General features: G+C 39.3%; 1 pseudogene; it reads right to left on the reverse strand.

Moving 5' to 3' along the window:
* Window positions 1-3,530: 3,530 nt before the first annotated feature.
* Window positions 3,531-4,270, reverse strand: LOC123408617 (annotated as a pseudogene).
* Window positions 4,271-7,439: the final 3,169 nt, after the last annotated feature.

The raw sequence follows: 7,439 nt of genomic DNA on the forward strand, positions 1-7,439 counted from the left end.
AACCGGTATACCGACAAGTGAACTTTGATGTGTGATTCCAATACTTCTGTCAACCCTATCGCCTTGAGGTTAACAACTGGTTGTTTCCTCCTTGGTGTGTTGGGTGTTGACTCATCATTTTAGCATTGGTTGTGCTACTCAATCCGTATTTCCGAGTGCACCCTTCAACCAATGTTTAATTGTTGCTGCTCCCTCGAGCATACGACATTATACCGTTTGTTTTCACAAATGCTATCTCCATGATATTATAATTTTGGAAATTAATCCCTGTCAAAATCCTGAGGGATTGTTGCTGAGCCCATCGGCACACCCTCAAGTTCTCCATGGTTCGAGATGAAGCTTTTGAAAGCACTATCTTTGTGCCTAACTCATGAAGGATATGTTTGATATAGGAAGTGTATTTTCCCAAACTTCACGTGCACTCTTTCCGTCGTGAATATGTGTAAGTTTTGTTTCGCTCCCTCTCGGAAAATACCAAATAATTCACGCATGTGCAAAGTGTTATATGTTTTGAAGATTTTTTTCTCTTCATTTCATATAATTTCTCTTCGCACGCCAAGCCACTGACTGATTTGATCAAGGGAAAAGAAGTTCATTCATAAGAGCTAATCCAGACTTACACATGGAACTTTGTTATCCTCGATGATGGTCCCCAAATGAGAACTCAGTCACATTTTGACATAAGAACTCCACGTGGGCACGAATGTCTTGACATGGTGTTCATGTGTCTTACAATCGAACTCATGATTCAAGAATTGCTTCTGTAGTTCATATCCTGAGAATCTTGCATCTTCATCTTTCTTCTCAGGCATCTTGAGTCTGAGGTGTCCCGACACCAATCAGATCTGAACCTCGAGCAAATATGATGGTTGGAACATTTTCCAATAATTATAACTTTGGTCTTTAGGTAAATCAGTACGGTGTTGTCTTTCCAACACACCGGGCCGAAGGACCTATTGTTGTAGATTCTTCCATATGAAAGATTCGCCATCTTCCATGCGGAAACTATATGGCTTATCTTATAAGTTGTTTTGATGAATTCTTTGTGTACCCAAAGTCCAACCTTTATCTGATGACCATGTCGATGCTACCTCGAAGCACGGATGTGGTACTTCAAATTTCAACAAGAACATTGGAAGCGCAATGCTAAATTGTTCTTGATCAATTATTCAAACCGTATGGTACGGGTAAACATCATGGTTCTTCTTGCCTCTTTATCTAAAAGGTTATGTACTTGATGACCTATCATGTATACCATACTCTATATTTTCCTCGGGAATGGTATACTTTAATACCTGTGTGTGTGAACACATTTTACTTTAATACCTGTGTGTGTGAACACATTTTACTTTCTATTGGTTTGTTTGACTTTTCTTGTGGCATAACTTATCTAAACAGTGTTAATTCCCTGCTTAGGTAATACATCGGTATACAACTCTGTCAGTAAGACCCTGCTACTATTGTGGATAACATTCCGGTAGCCGCCGATGGACGAGGACCTTGCCTATTGGTCCGCCTCATTACAACGAGCAGGAAAATAGTTCTATTCATCCCCCGCACTTGGTACCGACATTGTTGCCAACATAACTGACAGGTTATCCTCTGACATGTCTTGCTACCAATACCATACAAGATGTCACCCCTCTACCTACTCTCGTCCCACATGGTGGACCCATAACCCAAAGTTCCACAGGATTGAAACCTGACTCTCCTGTAATTTTTTGACTCTAAAGTATCCTTACACTTGGCTTCGTATGGAATTCCAGAGCCACCGTTCAATGGACCGATCATTCTTCGGTTCGGATATTATACAACATGCCGAAGATCTAGTCCGCATTATTCATGAGAATCTCAAGGCTGCTCAGTCTCGTCAGAAGAGTCAGTATGACCGTCACCATCAAGATATGGTCTATCAACCTGGCGAAAAGGCTTGCCTTCGTGTCACACCAATAAGAGGCGCACCCCGTTTTGTGATCAAGGGCAAGTTAGCTCCTTGCTATATTGGTCCTTTCACCATTCTTGAAAGATGTGAAAAAGTAGCTTATCAATTGGAACTGTCGGCGAACCTTCCTCAGGTTCACGGTGTCTTCCATGTGTCTCAGCTCTATCGCTGCTTCAAAGATTTTATTCAAGCAGTGGATCATGATATGCTTGAGCTGCAACAAAATCTTTCTTATGAAGAACATCCGGTCCGCATTCTTGACCAGGCTGAACGTCAGACTCGTCGCAAAGTCACCAAGTTCCTTAAAGTGCAGTGGACAAATCATTCAGAAGATGAAATCACTTGTGAACGAAGGATCATCTTCGTGATGAATACCCCGAGCTCTTTCCTTCTACCTCTTAATTCTCGGGACGAGAATTCTTGTTAGTAGGGGAGAGTTGTGACATCCCCGGATTAGGATACAGTAATCTCGGTAATTGAACTACAGTAAACCTATGCAAAGGATGCCATGTCGTCGTGTTTCCTATCGTTGATCTCGCGATTGTTTGAGACAGTTCGAATTTAAATTTAAAATTAAAATCAAACAAGAAAAGTTATAATGTTAAAATAAAAAAATGTCGGGAGAGATATAAAAACTCCCTAATGAATTATCAGGTGAACAGGGCATTTATAAGATTATTACAATCCCTATATAATTAAAATAGAAAGCTATTTCTAAAAAAAATAAAAATAAAAAATAAAAGCCCCGTTGGCCGACTAGGCCAAAGTGGCCCAGCCGGCCACACCACAAACCCTAGTGCCACCCCCGCGTCGCTCCCATCAACCCACGCCGCCAAGGATCCTCGTCCCACCAACCGACCGCTCTGACGCCCCTGTTACAAATTAATTAGTAGATTAATTCAAGGGATATGTCCAACCCGAACAGTCGTGTCTCCTCTTTGTGTCTATTGCCAACAAGCACCTGTTCTGTTCTGGAGGGATGCCTCCGAACAGACACCTTTTCTTCGCACCTCTTTCAGATGTATATATACTTGAGAATCAATAGAAAGAGGACTGCTGGTCCATTCATTTCCATTCAATCTCGTTTTACTCTAACACGTTATCATGCACTTGCTCTGCCAAGAGCGATTTGGCCACTAGAACAAAAAAGAAAGCGAGAGGAAAGATGGGGAAACAACGGATCCCCGCATCTGGATGCGAAGACGCTCGCACGAGGACGGAGTCCTGAGAACGAAGCGCCCGACAGCCCACGGCGCCATTGTTGCGCCCGGTGAGGCCACCCTCCCACGCTACCCGTCAGCGTCAAGCGACGACGAACAGCACCAAGCAACTCCGGCGATCTTCAACCATGGAACGAGATGCAAAGAGAAACAAGGCCACCATGAGAAGAAAACACATAATACAGGGAGTTAAAATTCCTTGCATCTACCAAGACGAGAAGAACAGAGAAGTAGAAAGAAAATAGAGAACTCACATAACGCGCATCGGGAAATCGATCACGAAACACTAATTTTGTTTAATTTTTGTTCTTCCCGTGATCTGGAGATTAACTGCTTTTCTGCACATAATATGTGAACATGGTGAGATGAACAGATGGTTGAAGCATCAACCGAAAGAAATCCATGACCAAGGAAGAGAAAACCTCAATCAATCAAGAAGAATCATCAAATCATACAAACAGAAGAAGGTATCATGTATTTCTCGCCATCACTGCAGCGGCAGCAACCTCGTCGAGGACGCGCGCATAAGCATCACTCCTCCGGGCGCGGAGACCACATCCACCACACGCCGCTCCTCCGAGCGGACCTCGGCCCGGCTCCTCGCAGAGCAGCCGCATCACGCGATGGAGGTGGCCCCGCGCTCAAGTCCGAGCAAACGGCCGCAGTCGGCGTTGCCCTGGCGCACAGCACCACGCACACCTCGATGCCACGACCCGAACGACGGCAGCGCCTTTCGGCGCGGCGACCTCCTCCTCACAACTACGGCGGCATAGAAAAAAAAATCCCCTTACAGGAAAGGGAGCACAGCCCGGCGACGACGTGCGGCGCATCAGCGTCTCTAAGCAGGCAACAATGGGGATGGTTTCTCAATGGCCTACAGCCCACCACACACGCGCAGGAGATGAGATTGGAAATCCTTATCCAATTGGCATAGTTGCACTTTGGTCCTACTATTTTATCTACTATCAGAGAGGACCAGTATTTCTTACTCAAGCCCTTAGGCTTGTTTCAGTATGCAAAACAGCCTTGGGAATATAGATGCTAATCAAGTCATCATCTTTGTCTTTACCGCAAATATTCTTTATGACATGCATTTTGGGACAACAACTATAAATTTGCAATAAAACGTATTTTTTCCTTGCAAATCCTAAGAATTAAAAGTGTCATACTCAATATGACTAGCCCAAATTTTATTTGTGAATCACAAAGTATTTGATGTCATCTACTGCATTTTTTGCAGATTATCCATCTCTACTGTAAGATCTTCATTTTGTCATTTTGGCAAGATGACTATCATCAATGTGCTCTTCCAAATACTAATGGCATATAGCCTATTTTTTGTGAATCACAAGGTATTGGTGACATCTACTGCATCATTTGCAGATTATTCACCCTTACTGTGAGGTCCACATCTTGTCAATTTTATAAGATGATTACCTTCAAAGTGCTCTTCCAAAATATTAATATTTGGCGTGACTACCTCAAGATATCATAAGGTAATACTGGCATCTACTGTAAATTTTACAGATTATCCACTATTACTGCAAGGTCTACATCATATCACTTTGACAAATGATTGCCTTCAAAGTGATTTCATACATTTAGCATAACATAAGGTAATAGAATTATAAACATCTACTGACAATAGTCAGACTATGTTTTCTATTACTGCGAGATCTATACCATATTGGTGATTATCTTTAAAGTGTTATCCTATATAAATTGAGGTCTACACATATGGCTATATGGCATCAGCCATACTAAAATTTGCTCCTCTGAAGCAATTGTTGTTGTTCACTAAAATGATTTACTATCATAGTAAATTCATGCATGATTATTGCATGTTGAATGGTATTATCTACCAATATCAATTATTAAAGCCTCTTTTTGCTTGAATATGTCATAGGGAACTACATAAATATTTGCATTTACTTGTGATTACCTTCTATTACATTGGTAAAATACATGGCAATGAAGCCTACTACAATATTTCTAATTATAGTGTCGTCCATCCATCATGATGGACCACATAATTTATGACAATAATTAAGTGTCTCAACACTTTCGCAAGGTCCACAGGACATCGTGGTTATAATTTCATAGTGACTAACCAATGTTAAGCATGCAAGTCTATACGTTTTGGCAGTGACTCTAAAGTCACACAGTTCCTCAAGAATGAAGTCCAAAACATTAGCAATAATTTAATCACATGTGTTGTATTGAAGGATACACCCAGGTTCACCAAGGATCACCTTGACCATGATTGTTCTCAAACAAATCATTTATTTATAGATGCTCCTTACTCCTAGAAGTAAATTAAATAAATGCATTAGCATTTTCAAGTAACGCATGGCTCACATTTCCAAATACAGTAAGTACATGTTAGGTGAGATTATTTATTGTAAGATGATTTACGACATCAGTCGTTTTATCCACCCGAGGCATTATTGCTACTATAACCTCACCTTCGGAATATGTGTCATGGCTATTCTCTTAATAGCTAAGTATTATCATATGTATTTCATCTCTCACCAACATCACTTAGTTCTCAAACTATGTACATAATGGATGAATATTTATTCACCTTGAATATTTCCCTTAAGAGAAACATGCTGCCCTGAGCACACTTGGAATGATCACCCAATAATTTTTCAAGACCTCAAGTCTATCGCAACTTACAATTTTGGTAATTATAAAATCAACTTGAAGTTGAGATCTCATGATCTGACATTTTCATATGCAGATCAGGTTGAAAAGCCCTTGATACACTTTACATCTCCTTATGATGGTATTACCATTTTCATGGTAAAGAAACATGTTATTTCTTAAACTCATCATATTCACCCAACGGGTTCCTCAAATATTTGCAAGCATTGAGAATACTATGCATGTGAGTGGTCACAAAATAGAACAATGAGGCATTCAAAGTAAAGTGGAGGATAAAGACAACCAATGACATTATTACCTTTTAATTAGTAATTGATCATTTTAAAAAGATTACAAAGACAACTCTCAAGTTTGTCAAATGTGCGGTTACATGAATATCGTACCTATGATTACCAAACACTCAAACATATGGTCAAACCACACCATGAGTTTATTAAAAGGCATTAAGTTCATTGTGTTATTTGAAAATTTGCAAACATACGACCAGAAACTATTCTGGTAAATGATGTTCTCGAATCTTCATCAGAAGGAGAAGCAAAAATATAGTGCAATAAAAGAATGATCAATTCGTTTGTGCCTATGATATGTTTGCATAACTCATTTTTTCCGTAATATGGGAGACCTCATGTAATATCCCGATTATTCCCAAAATATTGTTTGCCTGTAGTCGTACTACTACATGTAGTATAAATGTCCAATATCCTATTTCTTGGACATTATATTTGATAATTTTTGCATGTATGAATCAATTCATACTCAGTTTTGTTGCGTACACAATAATTTTCTAAATCTTACAAAATATTTGGTTTTAAGCCTTACAATCCAGGTTTGGGGTTGTTTAGAAAATTATTAACAATTCTATTGGTCACAACTTAACAAGTTGCAAAATTTCCCAAATCATCAGATTTTATGTGCACCACATGTGCCATAGGGGAAATTAATTTAAGGCACTCTCACCTTACAATTCTAAATGAGCCACTCATTCTTCCTTGAACACATTCAGAAGATATGTGGATTACTCAACCATTATGTGGTATTTTATAGATACTTTATGGTACTCATGAAAAAATTTATAAAATGATTTCTAGTGTGTCTCCTGTCACACAAACCATGAATGATATAACTAAATCAATTGCTCAAATTCTTAAAGTAAGAGCAAGTTATCCTAAACAAGGGATAAATCCATTCGAATGGACAACTTTGTTGAACTCATTTCACAAGAAATATCTGATTATATATAATACTTTATGTACATACCCAAAATGGTTTAGTTCAATATCTTATCAAAGATAGTGAAATTAATAATATGACCAAACTTATAGAATCATGATTTACTAGCCTCATGCTAGACAAATACGACATTACACACCGTAAGTATGATATAAATCATACCAACTAAATAGCATACTACTTTCCCCTTTTAATAATTACGTGAAAATCAACAAAGTATTTCCTATCTACGATAATTCGGTTACATACCGATATCACCACTCCAGCATACATCAATGGGCTCTCACAGAAAATTAGGGATCTAAGTGAGGAACGACAATTTATCCGTCAATCAAAATTATTCATAGCCCTCAGCAATAAGGACATTTCTGGCATTAGGG

The sequence above is a fragment of the Hordeum vulgare genome, chromosome 7H (assembly GCF_904849725.1).
Source record: "Hordeum vulgare subsp. vulgare chromosome 7H, MorexV3_pseudomolecules_assembly, whole genome shotgun sequence".
NCBI lineage: Eukaryota > Viridiplantae > Streptophyta > Magnoliopsida > Poales > Poaceae > Hordeum > Hordeum vulgare.